This window comes from Manacus vitellinus, unplaced genomic scaffold (genome assembly GCF_001715985.3).
Source record: "Manacus vitellinus isolate BGI_N305 unplaced genomic scaffold, ASM171598v3 scaffold_21_pilon, whole genome shotgun sequence".
Taxonomy (NCBI): domain Eukaryota; kingdom Metazoa; phylum Chordata; class Aves; order Passeriformes; family Pipridae; genus Manacus; species Manacus vitellinus.
In genome coordinates, this window is record NW_021939546.1 from 2,012,599 (window position 1) to 2,034,907 (window position 22,309).

General features: G+C 37.7%; 1 long non-coding RNA gene across 1 annotated transcript in view; it reads left to right on the forward strand.

Moving 5' to 3' along the window:
• Positions 1 to 22,063, forward strand: part of LOC108639576 — a 176,722-nt gene extending 154,659 nt beyond the window's left edge. The window contains exons 3-4 of the long non-coding RNA XR_001920591.2: positions 20,231 to 20,284; positions 21,830 to 22,063. This is a non-coding gene — a long non-coding RNA (uncharacterized LOC108639576). The remainder of the gene's footprint in view (positions 1 to 20,230; positions 20,285 to 21,829) is intronic.
• The last annotated feature ends 246 nt before the right edge of the window (positions 22,064 to 22,309 follow it).

Genomic DNA, 22,309 nt, shown 5'->3' on the forward strand with positions numbered 1-22,309 from the left:
GAGACTGGAAAGAGATGAAAAGGACAGCTTCATCTCTGAGCTACAACTGTGAGTACTTGGGAAGTAAATTCAATGCGCCGAGCTTGACCTGAAACGAAGATTATTCTTGTGCTTACTGGGACTCTGCTGCATGATGATTTTGTATTTGTTCACCATACAGAGAAACATGGCAATTCCTAACTCCTTCTGAAAGGAAATCACTGTATTAGAATGCTAGGAGTGCAGCACTGGAGTGTGCATTTCCAGTAATCCATTCATTAGCACTGAACACCCAGAGAAGGAACATGCCCACTGCACACTGACAAACTCAGACCATTTGGCTGGTTCTGAGGTTTTTGAGAGGTTGGCATTGTGACATGGGCTGAGCTTTTAACCTTGCCCACAACATTAATAAAATTTGAACTGAAAGAATACATACTCCAAGCAGGGCATGTTCCCAGGTTTGTGCCAAGGTCTGAGCCATGCTGTACCTCAGGACTCTGAGCTCTGAAGTGCTTATTAATTTTCCCCTGTAATTCTTAATAAAAATTATATTGCAGCATGAAAGCAACTAAGGCCTCTCTGATAATTTACCCTCTGCAAGTTCAAATCCATGTTAGTGAAAGGAATTGTCTACCTTGTATTTCAAAAGTAATGAATTCAAATTCTGTTGGGATTGTAATTTTATTAGAAATTCTGCATATCTTCTCTTGTTATTATTTCTGGGTCAAATGGATCATTATATTGATTGATCAACACTTAATTTGTTATTATCTATAAGTACTCAGTAAATATGAAAATACTCTGTCACTTTGTTAAAGAATCATCAAAAGTGACAGTAATAAGATACTTTTTTAATTAATTTTTTGCATACGTGTAGATGAACCTTCTTTATCTCTGGAGCTTTGGCTGACCACTCAAACATCTGGCAGGAAAAGTTGAGTAGTAAAATAACTCATATATATATATATATGTATATACACTAAAGGCTGCATTTTTAGTAGTGCTTACTGTAAAAATAAAAAACATACAGGGCAGTAGGGTTTATGATAATTGTGTAAGTTAGTAATCTTGAGCACAGAAACACACTTTTTATGTTGACATATGAAGAGCAATTTCTGTAGCATAATCAGCTCAATCTAAAAATCAAAAGTCATGCAACTCCATTATAGGAAGGTCTGTACTTTCTAGCTGGAAAGAACAGAGATTGGTAATTTAGTTGTATTTATTTATATTTATTGATTTTTTTAAAGTTATAACTTATTCTCCTGGATTTGTTAGGCACATTTTCTCATAACTTCCACTGACTGACAACCCATATGATGTGAGAGAGAAGCACTGAAACACAGCATTCAGTCCATGTAATGTATGTGTACATACATATTATACCATTAGTTATGAGTCTTGAGGGAGAGACCCTGGACCTTATTTTCAAACATTCTTAGTGCATACAAATCCAATTGAAACTTACAGAAGCTGAAAAAATTCATGTTTCTGAAAATGGGGAGGATTTGTCCTAGCATGAGTAACCAGCATTTACCCTTAAGAAAACCTATGAATTAATCGTTCTGTGTCCCTGCTGGCCTAAATACTGTCTAAAGTAAGAATACTCTTGTCATGATGCAAAGCAAAACTAACAAGAAAAAGATATTCTTTTTTTTTTATCACAGTTGTCTTATAACTCTGGACCAGAGTTAAAGGCACTATAGATTAAAATTACTAGTTATGTATGTTATTGATAATGCAGAAAGTATCAGGCATCTCAGTACATATAATGTATTTTTTTCTACTGAGCACATCTACAAATGTGCTCAAATTAGACCACAACAGGTTGTTCACGAACAGTAACACCAATGAATGTGATGATTTTTGCACATTATATCCCACTTACCTGCACCTCTGCACCAAAACAACTCACTGTTCCTCTCTCAGTGTATTCCATGATGTGCTTGCACACGAGACTTATAATTACTTCATGTGTGTCATAAATCCCTCCACAGTAACCTTGACTAATTACACGTGGGCAAGCTAATGTATTGTGGTTGGCACTGAACTCCTCCCAGACTGGCCACCTGAGAGGCCAGTAGTCCCCAGAACTTTTAAATTCTCAGTTGAAACCTTTCTTCCATGAAAGCACCAATTTGTCTCTTTCTTTACTACCCAGGTGCCAGTTTTCATGAAACTTATGGCAGACTTTATAACCTTACAGTTTCTACAATTTTGCCCCCTTGTTAAAGGAGGGGAACTGACAGATGGACAAAAGAGTAAACAGTGCAATGTCGTATATTTTATCATTTGAAAACCGGGCTATAGCGATATATAAAATTTCACTCACAAAGCTAAGAAATATCAAACAACACTCACAAAGTTATGTGACAAACACCACTCACAAAGTTATGAAATACCTTATAAATATGAAATATCTTATAAATATAAAAGTGAAACTGATTTATGCCAATAATCTCTTCAAGCACTAATGTTTGTCTAATGGATTCAGCTATTATTGCATATGTTACAGAAAGCATTATAATTTGAGATTCACCTGTGCCATTATATCAAAGCTAAAATTATTCCATGAGACTTTGGAACATTCCATGTTGGTTGATACTACGTGCTTTTAACTAAAAGCTTCTCCTTTCACTTTACATCAACAGAAGTGGAACAATTAATGCTTCAAAATACAAGAGAGGCTTTTGTTCTTGTTTAAATTTTTGTACCTTAGCTTGAAAGGTATCTTGAGCTCCTTTGAAGTTTTCCTTTAATATACTGCACCCAAACCACTTCTTTATAAGAGCCTCATTTAACTTTCACATTTTAAAGATCTTTCAATGCAAGCCCAAATGTAACAAAAGAAAGTGATAATTGTTGAAACAGGCAGAGTTGTTGAATAGAATCTTATGGAAGCCACATCCTTGAAGTATCTTGCACAACTCTGGCTCTGGTGTATAGCTGCCAGGTAGGTCACATCGCATAGAATTTGCTTCATGCTCTAGACTAATGTTTTCTTGAATTATTAATCAAGTTTAATAATTCACAGAGACCCCAATTCCACAGAGCTTGTGTGGCCCCTTGCAGAGAGCCCCACTTGCTGGCAGTGGCATTCCCTCAGAGGTGTGCTTGTGCAGTTCTCAGGAACAGGCTGAAAGGCCAATTCTCTGTAAGTCAGGAGTTCCACTTCTGTAGCTTTCACTGGGCACTGGATCAGACTGCACATTCTTTGATAAAGGATTGAATTTTCTTCTCCCTGCGTGTGAAAACAACTGAAATGCCGATCTGAGATTTCAGTGAAGCCAGTTGAGACTGCAGGGAGAAGGTCAAGACGATCAACACTGAGGAGTGCAGGATTGTTTGCAATTAATCCCAATATTGCCCTGACATTCCCAGTGACTACATAGCGGTGGTATTATTGCCCAACAGCAGAGTATGTGGCAGAGCCTGCAGAAGTTGTGCATACTTTCATACCTCTAACCAGTTCTCTGAATTCCTTGTAATTTTTGATAGTTTCTGTACAGTTTATTTAATCTACCCTGTTAGAAATGACCCATTTCAGATTTCTGATGACTGCCTGGCTTTGATGCTCTGATGCTGTCATCAGACTCCATCACAAGGGAGCAAATGTTGATGTCATATGGTGGTTTATGAGCCATATATCATGCCTATATTTCTGCTTGGTTTTGTGCTTCTACCAGTGTTTGGGGAACTCCTGCACCATTTCAGACCTCTGAAAGTCTAATTCTCATGCACAATACTTTTTTTCTTTCTTTCTGAACTGGGTCAGATGTCCCTTTCTGTAATAATTTAATTAACACTTTGGAATAATGATGCATTAATTAATGCCAGATTACAATGAAAATGCTACAGAATTACACTCTATATCAGCATTAGTGCAAAATGAATTCCTCCTGGATAATATTTCTTACAGAGAATACAAAAAGAGATAATACTAATTAGGCCATCAATTTAAATTTACCATAATTTCAATCCATGTCACTTATCTGTTCTCTAGCACAAAACCTTCAGTTCTACCATACACTTTTTGCTGCACTGGTATCAGTATGGCAGCCAGACTGGGAGTAATTTCCTAACGTGCATTCTTATACGTTATAGTACACTTCTGTATTGTAGTCCTGGGTTTGGTGTCTGCATTGTGAAGGACTGAGCTTCAAAAATCAAGTGTAGGTTTAAGAATGTTCTGACACAGATCTTTGGATAGAGAAACTTCACTGGCAAAATAATACCCTCACCAGAGGCACAGGATTTTGTGTTGTGCATGGCACATTATTAGACTGAAGCACACAGCCCAGGTTATTCTAATTCTTCTTGGCACGGCCCACATTGCTGCTGCAAATGCAACATCTGCAAAGTCATTCTTTTTTGAGCATTATTATTTTAGCTGCTTCGTACCAGAATGTGAGACAAATAAGAAATCAAGGTTTCTGTTCCCAAGAAGCTTCAGTCTTGGTAGTATATTTCCACATCCGAAAGTAGTGTGGTTTATTTAAAGCATATCTGATCTCACTACACTTAATGCTTTTTTCTTTATGTGACCATTACCTAGATGCTGCCTTTTGTGCAGTTAAGGAAAGAGGATTAAAAAGATAATTCTGAAATGCAAAGCATGAAAAAAAATTAGCAGAGATGATTCAATCTCAATGAACAACCAAAACAGTTTTGCTTTCCTTTCCATCTCCCCTCCTGACTTTCTGGCAGTCTGGTGGAACCTGCTGGGTCACCAGAATATCAGGGCCTTGCTCTTCAACAACCTGTGTCTAAGACCAACAGAGAGTCAAGTCAGTAGAGGTCAGTCAGGCTGGCTTGGAAGCACTGATGTTCACTTGGAATTCCTAAGGTGTGCAGGGAGTTTGCTGCACTTCAGTCTAAACTATGTAATGAAAAGTAGTCAGGGGCCTGGAAGTCTTGGCTGTACCAGCACATTAGGAGTTCAAGAGTTCTTCACACACTATGAAGACCTTTGGAAATTATCAAAGGAACTTTTTGGTTTTCTAGATGAGAATTTTTTGGAATTTGCTACATGATGAATTTTAACATATTTGGGGATTTTTATTCCAAATACAAAGAACATCAAATTCCGAAATTCCCTGTGAAACAGACTCTTTGCACAGCTCTAGTTGCTTTCTTCAAAAACTGAAATATCCTTCTTTAAAGCAGTATTTTTCTCAGTAGATTTTAATGAGATGCTTCTATACTAGCCATTTGTGCTAATTTTGTTGTATAAAATTGAATTATTTAGCTCAGTGCAGAAAATGCTGGTGCCCTTGTTAGAATGTGTTTGCCAACAAGGGGAATTAAGAAGTATTTGCCACTCAGCAGATCTGATCAGGAGAGTAGCTCTGAGGAACTACAGAGCAGTGGCAGAGTTCAAAGCAAACCCCCCCCATAGATGGTTCTGCTTTATGGAAAAGTGTTTCAGCCTGCATAATAGCTCAGGAAATTCTTTTGCTGGCACATTGTTGTGTATCTTCAGAGGGGGTCATCATCTTTTATAGACATTCTGAGTGAACTGTATGTCATGTAAAGAACAAGCCAGTACCTAGTGAAATGACATTAGCCCTTAACCAGGAGTTGTGTGGGATTTGACCATCACAAATCTACATGGCATTCTGCACCAGGGTGAATTTCACACATTTTACTTTGGCTCTAACATACTGCTTTCTCTGGAGAGCACCATTCTGGTCTCTCTACCACATGGGCAAATTGAATTAATGCAGTAGCTCTTCTACCTTGCGGAATTTATTTGGAATTTAGAAAAGGTCAGATATGTAAATCTGTGTGATTTGTTTTGTGAAACTACCTCTTTGTTTGGGACAGTTCACTGTAACTGTCCATCACTGCCCAGGACTGTTAAAAGAATATGTATTTGCGAGTAATGAAGGGAGCAGATTTTTGAAAATATGAAGAAAAGTTATTTTCCTGGGAGCAATCTATTAGATAGTGGAATGGACTTTTTTAAGAACTCTAGTAAGCTCTCATGATTGGATGGGCTTATAACTCAGTGTAGAGTAGACAATGTACTGGAAAAACGATGATAACTCCATGAACTGAATTCATGTTGATCCCGGTATGCTGTAATTAAGAAATATCACAAATCTTTTCTATCTGTGACTGCTGAGGACTGACAAAGAAGGGTTTTTATAGCTCAGGTCTCAGGGAAGTATGGTAAAACAGCCCTGTATAGTAAACCAGCTTTGTACTGGGGAAAAATTTGCTCTGTGCCAATCTACACTGCTTCCCCATCCCAAGTGCTATTAATCCCTTACTTTCAAAAGCAGTGAAGTATGTTCAGAAAAACATAAAGCAAAAAAAGTGATGATATTTTTAGATTTTATATGTAACATCAACTAGAAACTAATTGGATTAAATATTTTATTTAAAAAATAGCACACTTTTCTAGACTTTTTGTTTAGGTCACCCATTTTAAATATGTGTTTTTCTGTGTTTAAGTATTCATATTGTATTTTTTTCTCATTAAGTTATATGATCCCAAAATGAAGAACTTTTAATCTTAGTCTTTTAGATGATCTTATCTCTTTATTGCTAAGAATTGTATCATGGAAATACAGATAAAATAGTTTAGCTGGACAGCTATCTGATGGTGCTGTGTTTAGCTGAAACTACAAATGAGTATCTACAGGGGCCGGAAATAGGGTTGGATGCCTCCCTTGAAGATGACATCTTTATGGAACATAAAAACCTAAATGTGCAGATGTCAGAGTTAAGTTCAAGTATTTTAGTACCCACATATTTAAGTACTAGACTTTTTTTCTGGCACATTTCCAGCCTTAAATCAGATGTGGAATACTTGTAAGGTGGTGGCTGATAGAGGATTTCAACAGCTTGTCAATTTTAACTTTATATTTAAGGCTTCTGCAGGACATCTTTCTTCTATGACAGCACCAATACATTGGTAACACCTGCCTCTTTCCAGTTGATCACACCTGTTGACACTTAAGTGCATTAACAAATCAACTAATAACCTTCCTCTGGTTCTTTTTCATCTGTGTTAGTACTGGTAGTTCTGTGCATAATGAATTATGATATACAATGTATTCCTTGTTTAAATGGATTTTATTGACTGCCAAACCCATTTCTGGTTATATTCTTAATGATACCTCTAACTCAGAAAGGATAATTCTAAGAAAAGAAAACTCTTTCACAGACATAGGTAACTTCTGTATAATTCCATCCCCAGACTACCCTATGAGTCATATATATTTAAATTTTGTCTCAGAAAAGTAGGAAAGTTCATGTTCATATCCACTCATTTATGTCTATGAAGGAGAAAAAACATAAAAGACCTGACTTTGAAGGTTAGACTGTAGCCAGAAAACAAGGTACTCTTACCACAGTGCTGTACATAGAACCACAGCACAAATAATACCAAGCTAATTCCAGAGGGGAAAATATATTCACAAGGAGCAGGGTTGCATCCTAAGAGCTTACCAGCTTGGATTCTGCAAGCAAGAGAGTCACAGCCAACTGATGCTACACCTGAGTTTGTACCTCAGCCATTCATCAGAGCTGTACTACATAGATTGGCTAATGACTATTGAACATTTGAAATATATAAGTTGAAAAACAATGAGTAAAAACTGTAAGAATTGGAGAATATTGAATAAATTCAAAGAAATCATGATCAGTTTATGGGTATTTAGTAAACAGTAGTTTTCTAAGTTATTTGCTGGGCATTGTTCATTCACCTCTAAGTATCATACAGTATAAATGCTATTTTTTATTTCAGCTCCTAGAACATAAAAAATCTGTGGAAACTAGCTGAGAATTTTGCAAGCGTGTCTGAATGCCAAATCAACTGAGTTAGGTTGGAGTTTATGTCCCTGAACATATTGTACGATCGGTGGATAAGGCAGGGTTTAAATATAGATTGAAAACCACAGGGTATTAAGTATCTAGGAATATTTTACCTTATGGAGTTGAAGTCTACAACTAAACTTAACAAAGAGGTAATGTGAAATACAGTGAAAAAAATAATTGCTGGGTGGTCTCTGCCACATACTGTATTGTGTGGTGGAAAAGGCTGAGAGCCATAAGAAAGATATTGGGACCAAACCTGACATACTGTATACATTAAACATCTTGCTATTTACTGTCTGAGAAAAGTTCTTTAAGGAACTGGTGGTCTGGTTAAATTAACAAAAACTTCATGGCATTATAGGAAGCTCAAAATCTGGGATAAAAATGCTAGCGTTAGCCAATTTTTTAGGTGGAGCAAATTTTCCAGAGTTACAAAAATATTGGTTTTTTGTGAAGCCAAGAATGGATGCCATGTAAGTGGATCTCAGCCCATTTGGATAGACTTTGAAAATGCACAAATATTACTTTTTCATTTGTTCTAATTAACAGCGGTGAACTGAAAAGAGCTGCATGCAGTGCTGAAAGCCACGGCTAAGTAGATTTTGAATCATGAAGAAAATGTGGGCAAAATGCAAAGGAAAATACACAGCAGAAAGATGGGAAGTCCTATGAAACAAAATTAGTGTAAGATTCATTTGAGGTTTTTATTACTTTTTATTATTTTTAAGCGTCAGGGCCCTGAGGGCGCCACCAGGCCTCACTGGCCTCGCGCCCGTCGCCCTGCCTTCCCCCCGTCAGCCCTGCCCAGGCCCGTGTCCTAGCCCAGCCTTGACCCCTCCCGGTGTCCCAGCAGATGTCCGGGCCTGAGGCTGTCCTGGTGGGGGTGGGACAGGCCCTGGGCACCAGGCTCAGCGCTGCCATCCCGTGGGGCCTGCACGCTCCCGGCCTCGGGGAGGCCTTGGCAGGAGCGCCAAGTGTTGTAGTGTTACCGAGTACGTCAGACCCACAAAATGGCGTCTGTTCCTTTCTCGTCTCCTTGTGAAGCCCTGTTGGCCCACACCAGGACATCAAACACGTGCACTCACAGCTTTCCTGCAGACAGGGAGAGACACCGCAGGAACCACTCTGCTTTTCCACTAGGACTAACACAGAGGCCATGTAAGTCAAAACACAGACTTCAGCTAATTTCTGAGGGATTTCAGTCAAGCCCCTTAACTATTTACATTATGTTTTCCTCTCCTCTCTGCTCACTTCAGTCTCCTCAGAATTACCACTCATAGCTTCATGCATAAGCACCATAGCCTTAAATGCTGAATGGAGGCAATGTAGGAAGGTTACACAGTGGATGCAAGGGAATTAGTGTGCTGTCTTGTTCCTGCTGCTTTATTTTTGATTAACAGGAAAATAATGGGGTTCCCTAGCATGTGAACTGCTAGGGATAGCTCAAGAGATGTGGACCGAGGCTTGTCTTACGGCTCTTCAAAGGGCATTTGCTACCTTAAATATTCTATGATTGTAATTTTTATTGAGGTTTGGTGACTCTATTCCATTTGTATGGATATCCAATTACAACTCAAATATTTGCACTTGACAGCACTTTTGGACTATGTAGTTAAATGAAAAATGAACCAAATGCAGTACATACTTTAATAACAATCAGTCTTAAGAGAATTTTTTGAAGAACAACTTCTGACCCACCAGGATTATTAAACATCCCATAGCATTTTTTGTGAGATTAGTCACAGTGTCTTTTCTGAAACTCAATTTATATTATTACATTCTGCCTCCATAAATCACCCTACGGTATCAAATGAATATAGTATTCTAGTGTCACATATTGTTGTAGAAAGTTAAAAAGCTGTCATGTTCCACCTCAGAAATGGATCCACTTTGCTAGAATGTAATGCAGTTCTATTACAAGATTTGGAACTTTTTGTTATTTTACAATCTAGTACATTTGCAAGAGAATCCATTATTATTGTTTTTTGGTGTTTCTTGGTGTCCCCGTCTGCATCAGGGAATATAGAAATAAAAAGTAGCAGTATTTTGCAAAGGCACTAATTTCCAGAGATTGTCCCCTAGAACTGAACACACAAGAAGGAAAACCATACATTTCCGTTTGCACCAGCAAAGAACCAAGTTTCTAATTTTTCAAAACCTCCATTTCACAAGCGATGGCTACATTCTAGTTGACAGTCCCAAAAATGTGGTTATTTACTAAATACATTTTGTTTCTTGGCAAGTCTTGCAGGTGATGCAATAAATGTCACTCCTTCATTTTACTTAATATCAAGCAAGCAGATCATTCTCCTTCTTTATTCTTCTCCTTTGACTGAGAGAAAAGCCAGCGGACTTGCTCCTCTTGATTATTATGTATCTCATATGTTTGCCAGAATGGGGATATAAACCTAGTGCTCTATCCAGATTCAAGTGTGAATAATTATGTTCTGCCTACCTAAATTCCCACTGTGATTTCATTTGGGTACAGTATATTTCTTCATTTCCTGCTCTTGGGCCTGTTTTGGCATCTATTGAAGTTAATGGAAAGTTCTCAAAGACTTTGGTGATGGAAAATGTCCATAAACTGTGGTGTAACTGTGGTATTAAACAGCTTTAGTTGACATAAGTAGAGTTGTATCCTATTATAGATTGCTTGCACTGCATGTCTTTACCAGTTTGGAAAACTCTTCACATTTCATCAACATTATGTACATATTCAAGATATAATAAATGACAATTAACATATAAGGAGGCATAATATCTTATAAATGTTAAATTTGCAGCGATATATACTTGATCCTGTTGTCACTGAATTTGAATTAAGATATTTCTTTGGACTTTAGTGAGAATATCTAGGTAATACTGTAAGAGTAATAGAGGATAATAGCCTTCTGAGGCATGGAAGTTCTGTTCTCTGTCTTTTGTGGATGTGTGAAGAAAAAAAAATAGAAATAAAAAAGTTGTTCAAAAATTGAATTCAAGTCTTTTAAACCCCAGATTAAACTACAATACTCCATGGCACTTCATCAAGACATGGATGCAGTTGTGAGTAATTGATGCTCTGTACTTTCTTAGCAAACTTTAGAATTTTCCCAAAATATATTTTTGCTTTAATAGCACTTCTAGAGATAAAAAGTACAGGTTTTGAACCCTTCTCAGTTGTCTCTAAGAAGTTCCTTGGAGGAGGCAAAGAGAACATGTCTCAGAGAGCAACTCAAAACAGAGGAAGACCAAATTGTAAAATTAATTCAGACCTGAGCTTTCCTAATTTTTTGAGGGAAATTGGGCCCAACTTTAATCAGAATTTATTTTATTTAGAATTTTAATAAAGTGAGGATCACCATTTAATGAAACGAGATGACTCCAGGTTGGAATATATTTGATATGGTTGTTTCCACCTTCTTTTCTCTTGATGATTATGTTTTATAAGCTATTCCATTCACTCTCATTCTTGGGATTTTTGATCATATTCTCATGACCCAGGCCCAGGCTGGTGTAGGACACAGGCCACATCTTTATTCCTCCGAAGTCTGTACCATGTACTTTTAACCTTGGCCTGAGTTATCGGCATGAAAATTGCCCATATTCTAAATATACAACATTCCTTTTCCTTGGCCTTAGACAAAACTGGGAGTAAGGCTGGTGTAAGTCTGTGGTGACAGCATCACACCATTTCTCAGAAACCAGCAGAGGAATTCTGCAGTGAAGTTAGAGCAGAAGAGAGAATCTCAACAATTTAATACTGTGATTCTTACTGTGGAGTGGGAGGGTGTTTTAATTCAAGGGCGAAATGAATAGTCTTGCAGTATCACATACAGCATTTCTAATAATTCAAAAACCTTCTAAGTCAGTAGTGTGGTACAGGTAAGCAAGCCTGGTAAAAACCCTTCTGAGAAGAAAGATGCTTTTTATTTTATTTAGTTTTTAAATGTTTATGCAGCTTGCTAGATTCATAACCTAGGGCAAGTTTAATTAAAGTCAATGAAGCAGTTTAAAGTGAAGAAGAAATCAGCATTAGAAAAAGTGTTGATTGTTTTCTAATTATGCTGTGGACTTTCTCTGTGATGGATTGTTGCCTTTTTAACTCTAGATAAAGCCTGATATATGCCAATGTAGACAGGAAATTCCTTCCTAAAATTTCCTTACTAGTTGCTTCTCTGGGTATCTTAGCACCCTTGTGACATGATCCATTTTATTGCTTTTTGTCAGCAGTAGGACAAGGTGGATTTTATTTTCTGAAGATATTAACAACATGTACAGTTTGAAAACATGTTGGTTAATTAATCCTTTATTCAGAAAGCAAACCTGTATGATACTAATTGTCCAGATTCAGCCGGAATGAAAGAATACCAGTGAATATGGAGAATAATATTCATTTTGAATGCTGCCCCGAACCCACCAGTGGTCTCAGTAGGATTTTGTTTTGTTGTGGCTGGGCAGTTTGCCTGCAATAAAAATGGCACCCCTCTTACCCTCCGTGGTTAAATATCTGCCAGTTGCACGTTCCCTCCAGTTGCTGGAGAAGTTGTGGATGCTCCATCCTTGGAAGTGTTAAAGGTCAGGTTGGATGGGGCTCTGAGCAACCTGGTCTAGTGTCCCTGCCCATGGCAGGGGGGTTGTAACTAGATGATCTTTAAGGTCCCTTCCAAACCCAACCACTGTGTGATTCTATGATTCCTTCTGAACATTTAGGGACTTGATCCAGGCAGTGGGCAGTCCGCATTCCTGCCAGCTGATCATCAGCTAGGTTTGTGACCTGGCTGACTTGCTCCTTTAGAACCATTCATCTCTTTAGGAATGGTGGATTGAAGTACTTTCTAGAATCCACCCTGCGGTACCACTGAAGCACAGAAGGGATGATGACAGACTACTTGACTGTCCTAAGGCAACAGTCCAACATCCCAGGACAGCATTTGGGTTGGAAAAGACCCTTAAGATTATTGAGTCAAAACATAAACCTAACCCTACTGAGTCCACTACTGAACCATGTCCCTGAGTGCCACATCTGCACATCTGATGTGCAGATCTGTGCTCATCTGGTGCTGAGCACAGGCCCCAGCTGCAGTTTTCTCAAGTTAGGTTGCAAGATCAGGCACTCTCAAGGATGACCTGTCAGGTATGCGTTACAAGAGCATCCTTATTTACAAATCATGTATTAGTTTTGCCTCATTTTGCACACAAGAGTGATGATTTGCAAGGAATAAGGAAGGTGTTGAATAGTTCTTTTTAACTTCGTTGTCTAGTCTGTAGTCTTAGGCCTTATTATTGTTCACTGTGCCAGATAATGTAATCCAAATCTGCACTGCATTTGAAATTTCTTTTTACTGTTTTCAATGGCATTCTTCATTATAGAATTGTATGAATTCTTCCCCAATGAGTTTTTCTGTATGGGGGGAGCAAGAATATTATCCCCATTTTATAGCTGGGAAAGTGTAAATTTGCTGAACAGTCGTAAGAAGTCAACATGACTAAAACTCGTTTTATGTCCTCTCAGTCACATCACATGTCCTTATGTTCCTATATTATGTGTAAGGATAAATAGGAATTTTGACTTCTTGTCTTTCTATCATTCATTATGTAGCCTTTGCCTGTTACACCATCCTTTATTTGGGCAGGTCTGTCTCTTTCATCCTTGCACATTGGGATTTCCCTTTAGGCTCTCATAATTTTCACTGCTCATATCTAGACATTTCAACTTTAGAAAGAATAAGATCAAAAATCTGTTTGACTGTCCACCACATATATATAAAAAGAATATTTTAATCTGAAATATGTCTTTTTAAAGCAAAATAGATTCCACAAAATTGCAGCAGTAGGGACAGTCTCAGTGTTGACTTATTTGGTCCTAGGACTGAGTAATCTTTTTCAGGAGCAGTGAATGTGTGTGCCATCAGCCAACTCTGACAGAAGATGCTGGCTACTTTTGTTGGTGGTGGTTTTATGAAACAAAATTCTATTTTTAACAATAATTTTGGTGGTGGTGGTTTTATGAAGCAAAATTCTGACTGCTGAAAATTAGACTAAGCAAACTGAGCTTGGTTTGAACAGACTGCTGCAGGGTCTGAAATGGTCCTTTGCAGTGATTAGGGCTTGATTTAAACAGTCGTGCAGAGGCATATTCCAGCATACCGAGTGCATATTCCATATCTAAACCACTCAGTGACTTGTTTATTATTCAAACTGGCATTCACTTATGTGAAAATGTTGTATTTAGATTGGAAACAATTTTAAATAATTAACATAAATATATCCATTCCAGCAACAAGCTATTATGTAAGTAACACAAGTAAATTTGGGAGAGCTACTAATAAGGTGGATCAGTGCACTTCTGAAGCCTGGGCCAAGCATGCTGTTGATGGTGGTTAGAAAATGGTGTTCACGGCTGTGAAAATTAAAGGCAGGGCCTTACCATTCCAGAGGAAGCCAAGTCCTTGAGCAATTGTAGAATTTCAATGATGTGGCTTGCTACAATTTTTCTTTGGTGTAATTTTGGTTGCTTGCAATGACTCTTTTTCTTTTCCAAACTATTACAAATTTGGACACTGAATCATGCTTTGATGTCCTGTCACCGTGGATCGCTGTGATCACACGGTGACGGATGGTGCATGGGCTGAGTGCAACATCACTGTTCCAAAACAGCTCAACAGCTAAACAGAAAGGCAGTATCATGAGAAACTCCTGCTGACAGCAGGTACTTCTATTTTATCTGAGAATAATTCACTGAGTAGATAATTGGTGAATTCCCAATGGGAAAAAACTTGATTCTGTGTGAGCATAGGTTACCAAATGTACCACCATAAAATAATTGATTTTGTGATATATCAAGTAGGGACATAGTTGAGACTATTGAACTTTTCACTTAGGGCCTCAGGGTGAACTTGAACCAAGCTCCCAAAGGTGAAGAACCAGTGCTTGACATGTGCAGGGTTTTACACTCTTAACAGCCTCTTTAACTTTCATTTTGCACTGCTTTCACCAAGATCTAGATGTGCACAGAGTCTCATTAAGATGGTTGAGTTGTCATTGGAGATAATCACCAAAGGAACGTGTTATAAAAGGAGAAAAAAAGTATGTCTAGGAAGTCTGAATAATTTTTTTATGCTGTTGTTTTAGTGAAGAGGCTTTGGATGCTGATAGAAAAGTTACTATAGCTATAGGGCACATTTAATTGCATTTTAGAAACTTCTTTTAATCCTGTAATAACAAAAAATTAAATCAGTGCTGACATTTTTTTGTTGCCAGAAGAAGGTAGTAAAAGGGTAAAGAAATAATTGTTAGTTCTGAGAATATAATTAGCAACTTTAATGCTTTAATCTAAAAAATGCATATTTTGAGCCTGGGTGAATGATTAAAGAAAAGATATTGAGAGCCTTTGAAATTTCTAACTGTTTGTTTTTAATTGTAAATTATGATCACTATAATTAGCTCATTTAGTACATTTATAATGTAAACAAATATGAATATACAGAAGTTCAGTGATATATTTCAGGGCAAATAAGAGCAACATTGTGACCCTGGGCTCTATTTATTAAGCCTTTCTTGTAGTGTTTGGCACTGCTTCATTCTTTCGTACTGTTTTTTTCCCCATTTTTTTCCAGAAGATAAAAGAAAGCCATGCATAATATTTTCAGGGCTCTGCTGAGGTCTTAATGCATCTGGAACTACACCGAAGAAAATACAGATAGAAATCTGGTCCTTTTTGGGCTACATTTAACTATCACTCTGAAACTTTTTTATAGCTCAAATTTTTATCATGTTAAAAAATAAATACTACATGTTTTCTTAAACACTAGGCTGTTAATACTGAGCAATTAGATGAACTGAAAAGAATGTTATTTTTCAGGTAGACTATTTCCATAGCTAGATATCAGCAGAAATGCGGTGTGTCTGATGCTGCCTGTCCTGTCTCCTCATGATGCACTTTGTGGGACTGGGACTGGGTTTCAGAAATCTGCTCCTTTCCTGATACACTGCCCTACACATCACAATAACACAAACAGGAGCTGTCTGCCTGACTCCCTGCATGCTAATGGAAACACTTAATGAGTAACAGGATGTTCTTCCCCACCAAGTTCAAAGATTAAAATTTGGGGGTTAGTCTCACCATTATTTTTGTAAAAAAGCATCTTTTGTTACATTTCCAGAGCTCAGTTATCGTGCTGCGACACACTGCATCCAGTTCTGATAAGTCATGGAAAGTTATGATTAGTTAAGCTCCTTATGAATAGAGAAGGCTTCCCTGAAGGTTGAAACTGGCCTCTAACTTGAGATTTTAAATCATTGTTGAAGTGTTTTGACTAGGCTGCCTTTGTGTACACTAAACAGTTTAAGGTTACTTTTTAATCCGGTGGCGCCTGTTTTATGATGTACACTTGCTGCGGATTGAATGTTGTTCTGTTCATCACTGCCAGCTGTCTCCTTGGGATCCTCCAGTAACTAAGTTGTTTTATCTCAGAGGAATGAATTGTCAATACCAAGCAAATAATAACTTTTCTGCTGAATTCTCAAGATTTAAAAAAACCCTCTTCTTCTGTTGTATTTCCCTTATAATGTAAAATGTATTGTGAGGGTTAGTTGCTCTGTTCTTGCACTGTGAGCCTTCAGGAGTTAAATGTTTACAGCATCAGACAGAGGTAGAAGAGGTACATATTGCAGCAGTGTATTCACCACATTCTGTGGATATTTTTTAGCTGAAGCAAGTAAGCCCTGGTTATTACAGCTGTCACGGTGACATCTGATACTTCAGTATCAGTGATTTCCTCACCCACCACATGACCCTGATCACTACCATGATTCTCTGTCCACTATTAAATTGGGAAAGGTCTTGGCCCTCCAGGTGCTGTTTCAAGTCTGAAATAGCAACTTGTTGTCACGCTCTCCCTGCCTAACTTATTGCTTAAGGACCCGGCGAACATGTTTAATGCAGGCAGGGTCTTGAGCAGCAACAGGGCAAAGAACGTGTCCTGTGTCTGTTACATGGCTGATGCAGAACAAGGGCACTGAGTGTGCATGGGTCGTTAAAAATGAGCAAATTCTGAAGTGAATTTGATGCTTAATCTCAACAATTATATTTTTGCACTTTTCTTCTTTTAGGGAACACGCTTTTTCAAAGTCATGAGAGGTATCTTGAAATTTCACAAAGGAATGGGGGCGTATAATAGCTTGATAATTTCCATGAATCAAATCTGGAAAAATTTTAAAATATTGTCATACAGAAATTCAGATCCAAAGCAGGGCTTTACTGAATTAGGGAATAATATGAGCAAACAAGCAAAACTATTTCATGGAAATATAGTTAAAAAAACCTAAAGCTCTAAACCAAATGCCAAAATTGGCTTCCCATGATGCACATTTTTCTCTCCTTATTAAGTACCTTACTTATGATAAGATTAATTTAAAAGTTGCTTAACCTAGGCAACATGAAAGACTTAGATAGTAGACTTTTCTATGCAAATAGTTAAGACTTATCAGGCCTACCTAATTTTTAGGAATGAGGCATTGGAAAAGATTCTGTACTTAAGATAACAGAGCTGGCCCAACTGGCTGTTGCTTTGTACATTGTGCAAGCTTTGACTCAGTGGTTGTCAGATGTTTCCAGCCCTAAATGATTGTCCTTTTTTAGCCCTCTGTTGTTTTTAGCCCTCTGTTTTAAACTGGTATGTGGGGCTTGACAACCAAGAACCAGGGTTTGTATATTGAAATTCAACTGCATCTGGATTGAACCAGAGATTACGTAGATGCCGTGCCAGAGTAATAAAGAGGTTGGAAACCAGCTTCTGTAATTTTTTGAGTGATTTTAGGTTCTTAAACATAGTTTTGCAAAACTTTTTTTTTTTTTTTTTTTTGCTTTGATGGATGTGCTTGTGAGCATCTGACCTGCAATTCCTCCACTAATGCAGAGGGAGAGGCACTTCTGGCCACCTTTGCTAAGGCAGTGCTGAGTTTCTTAGAGTGACCCCCACGATCAGGAACTTAACAAACACAGCTGCAGCTGTGTTTTCTTTGAAAGAGAACTATCCACACTCTAATACTCTTTGCAATGTGTTGTGGATTGTAGTTGCAAATACCATTTTTATGGCATGAAAAGTCCTTCCTTCATGTTTTGTCAGAAGCATGCATCCGTTTGTAATGATATACATATATAATATGTATATATAGTGTATATTATATATATATAAAGTGACTTCATAGCTCATGTTAAGATAAGGCCATCCTTTAAAAATAAAACCTTACAAAATTTTATATAGTTGTAAACTAAAGTTATGAAGTTATATGTGAAGTTAAAAGATTTTAAATGCAGTTCTGCTTATCTTAGTGGAAAACCAGATCAGAAGTTGTCAGCAGAGTACTTTTAGCAGAGTTCTGTCATGACTGAAGACGAAAAGCAAGATAGTCAAGGATTTAGAGCTAATGCAAAGATGCAGAAAGAAAAGGGAGTGTATGTGTTTCCTCAGAGAAAACCATAAAACGAAATGTAAAAAGTGGGAAAATTAAGGTGTGTCCACTCTGAGCATATGTTTGACATTAACCTATAACAGGCAGGTCTCTGTTAAATGAAAAACTAGAGTTCTGTTGAATAAGGGACACATAACAAGCCAACCAGACTGGACAAAAACTTGTTGCCCTTCTATGGAATATCCATAATGACTGAATGTTCTCTATGCATCCTTGATCAATTTGGTGTCTGGATCTACACTGTTCTTTATACACAGAGATGTCACACAAACCTAACTTTTTGGGGCTAGAGGTGGGATTATGTGGTTCTACCAATCCTCCTAAATCCTAACACTTAAAGAGGGAAAAACCCTCATTGTTTTAATTTTGTTTTCTTTTAAAATAAATAAATAAATAAATAAATAAATAAATAAATAAATAAATAAATAAATGTTGTTAAAATTTGTCAGTGATTTGTCTGTGGACAAACACTGGGTTTGATACTGCCATTAGCAGTTTAGGGATGAAAGGCTTTGAGTGTTGTGCTCTCTGGAGTATAACTGTGCTTGTTCATTTTCACTTATGAGATTTGCATGTACAAAGCCTTGGTCTTCACTGTGCCCATAAGTTTTCCACAGTGATTATGACTAGGGTCCTTAAATGATACTGTAATTACCATTATTCATAGTAATGTCTTATTAGTAATAATTACTAATAGTCTTGATAATCCCCTGAGGAAAAATACTGTAGGTTGAAAGCCAGAGATGGAGAGATTATAACGAAGAGAGACTCATTCCTTGTGTCCTTCTTGTAATAAAATAATTTATTCCCAGCTTTATTTGTGGGTGATGAAGAGATTTCTGAAGAGAATTCTCTCAAAACGACCCTCTGTGCCCACCTGCAAAGCCCGAAAGTTTAGGAGTGAAAGAACAATCAGGCCTCTGCTCTGACTACTGTGAATAATTCAAACAGAAAATATACTATATCCAATCTTCTGTCTCTCCTTCACTTTTTCTTCATCTTAATTTTCATGGTCTTCTCTGTTTTCATAAGGCTGTAGTATGTGGTAGACAAAAAGTATAGTATTTATAGCTTGGTAGACAACATCTTCCCAGAAAATTTTCAGAAAACCTCCTTCTCACGGAATCTGTTGCCAAATATGTATTGGTTTTATATTCTTAAATTCACTTTTAAAAAATGTGCACAAAGCTCTGATTGTGTTTATCTATGGCTTTAAAAGAACACTAATCAAAATGAACAGCATTCTGTGATCACGCAGCCTTCAGATCCAGTAACAAAATTCTTACTCACTTATACAAGTGCACCTCTGTCCAGTGGTTTGTCCCACATATACAAAATGTGCCTGCAGCTCTTGGCATCATGAAGAGCAGAGAGAGAAATATTTCTCATTGGCTGGGAAGGCTCCGTGCAGATGAAGTAGCGCAATCCTGAACGGTGTGCTCAGATTTTTTCAATAAAGGTTTTTCGTCACTACAGAGCTTTATATAACAGCAGGAAAGGCAAGAAAGGAAATTAGAAACACAGCTGAGACTGCATCTCATACTTAATAATGGCCTAAAATTCTTACTGTTTATTAAAACTAACACCCCTTGTCAGGGTGTTGATCAAAAATTCTCTGCAGTCTCTTTACTTTGATCTTTTCATTTTACAAACCATAGATATTTGTTGCCATTTCCTTACTTAGTTTTATGTCTAAAACCTTGAAACTCAAAGCTGCTTTCCAATAATGTTGCATGATAAGGAGTAATCCTGAATTCATCGAGCCAGCAAACTCATCACTAAACAAATTTGTCCACTCACAAAGAAAGGAGAATTTTGGTGTAACACAAACAGAAATGGTCAAAGATGACATTAAAAAGGATGTTTTAAAAACCCTGTCATCTCTATGAGTCTTATGCTTCTACTGCTGTCCGGTCGGAGTATGGACATAAACTATTCTAATATACACATTTACCTTTTGTTTCAGCAGCTCCCTGGCTCCTGCACATGCAAAACATTTGAATTTCCTGTTGGCTCAGAGGTGAGATTTATAACATTTATTAAAGTTGCTTTTCACCGTGAGTTTACTGGGCAGAAAGCCTAAGAGGGCCTTTTTTTTAAGGGGATTTAATTGCTTGAATTTACCGGAGGGGTGAACATTATGCTTTCTTTGCAGCACCACTATCCACTAAGATTTCCAGGTGTTGAATTTCCCTAGAGGTTCCCTATTTATTGAAGGAATTCATGAAATATCCATCTATCCAGAGCCGGAGCTCCTACCATCTCTTTCCCATTCATTGTCTTGACTTTGTTTCCTTCACGGCTGCTTTTGAATTTCTTGATTGATCCTGTTCATTTTTGTCCACTCCTCTCCATAAATGTCCTCCCTCCTCTCTGCTTGAGCACCTTGGCCATTACAAATGGCCAGACTCGCTCAGAATTGAATGTGCCTGAAAGCTTTTTGCTGTGGTGTGGCTGCTGGTGCAGAGGGACAGTTCTGTGCCAGAAGGACACTGGTGCTTGTTAGCAGGACGGGACGGGAGATGAACAGAGCACAGGAAAGACAGGACAAGTAGAGGGAAGGGTGGAGAGCGAAGAAGTATTTTGCAATGTTTAAAGTGAAAACCTATAAAAAGCCCTTTACAAATCCATGAATGGACTTCTCAACAGATGGCAACCCTACTGTCAAGCGGGCCCAAGGCAGGCAGACCATAATTGTTAGCAAGTGTATTGTTAAGGGAATTTACTAATTTACTGATGCAGCAGCCGCTTCAGTTGAAGAATAAATTGGAATATTTTGGTGCATTTCCTTTAAAAAGTCATCCGCTTTTAAGTCTATGTATTAAAATTACATAGTCTTAAATGGGGGTCTCCTTTGCTAAACAAAAGATATGCAAATTACATTTCAAGATTTATATTATGATAAAAACTGAAACACAAAAGAGACATTATCTTGCAAAAATGTAAAAGTACATTGCTTCATGAGTCTATAATGATATAATGTGATGTTGATGTAGTTAAAGATGTCAGAAGGGAGACAATGACCTTAAAAGTTTAAGGCAGACACATTAATATTGATTGATTTTTAAGAGATTAAACAGCAAGAATATATCTATACATAGCCTGGATATTGGATTGTTTGAAAATTTGAGATGAGATACAGAACATTTTGGTCTTGTAATGCTTTAGACCTAGTAGCAAGAACATGCTTTAAATGCAGCCATTTGTCCTACAAGAAACTGGATGAAGATTTGCCTTGAATTTATCAGACTGTGAACTATTTCTTGTAAAAACTAGCAATGTTTGTCAAAGCTGGGTGATTATTTCTGGCTTAAGCACAAATACTGGTCTGTCATAGGAGATGTCATAAAAGTCCTAATGTAGGTTTTCTTGTTTGTTTGGTTTTAACCCTGTTCCATATCTGTGTATATCTGTATGGAGTCTTACAACTATTTGATATACACACACACATACACATATTCCTATAATATATTGAGCACTGTAAAATCTCAGCACTTTCTGACCTTGAACCAAATAATGTGACTGCACATCAATCATGTCATTTGTTTTTCCTATTTTTTCACAGAATTGCAGCATCACAGAATAGGCCAAGTTGGAAGAGACCCACAAGAATCATCGAGTGCAACTCCCACCCCTGCCCAGAACCATCCCCAAGAGTCACACCAGGTGCCTGAAAGTATTGTCCAAACATTTCTTGAACTCTGTTGGGCTTTGTGCTGTGACCACCTCTCTGAGAAGACTTTTCCAACACCCAACCACCCTCTGGGTGAAGAACCACTTTCTAGTATCCAACCTAAACCTCTCTGGCACAACTTCAGGTCATTCCCTTGGGTCCTGTCACTGGTCAGCACAGAGAAGAGATCAGTGTCTGCCCCTCTTGTTCCCCTCACAAGGAAGTTGTAGCTGCAATGAAGTCTCTCCTCAGTCTCCTCCAGGCCGAACAGACCAAGTGACTTCAGCTGCTGCTTATATGGCTTCCCCTCAAGGCCCTTCACCATCTTCATTAACCTCCTTAGGATGCTCTCTAATAGCTTAATATCTTCTT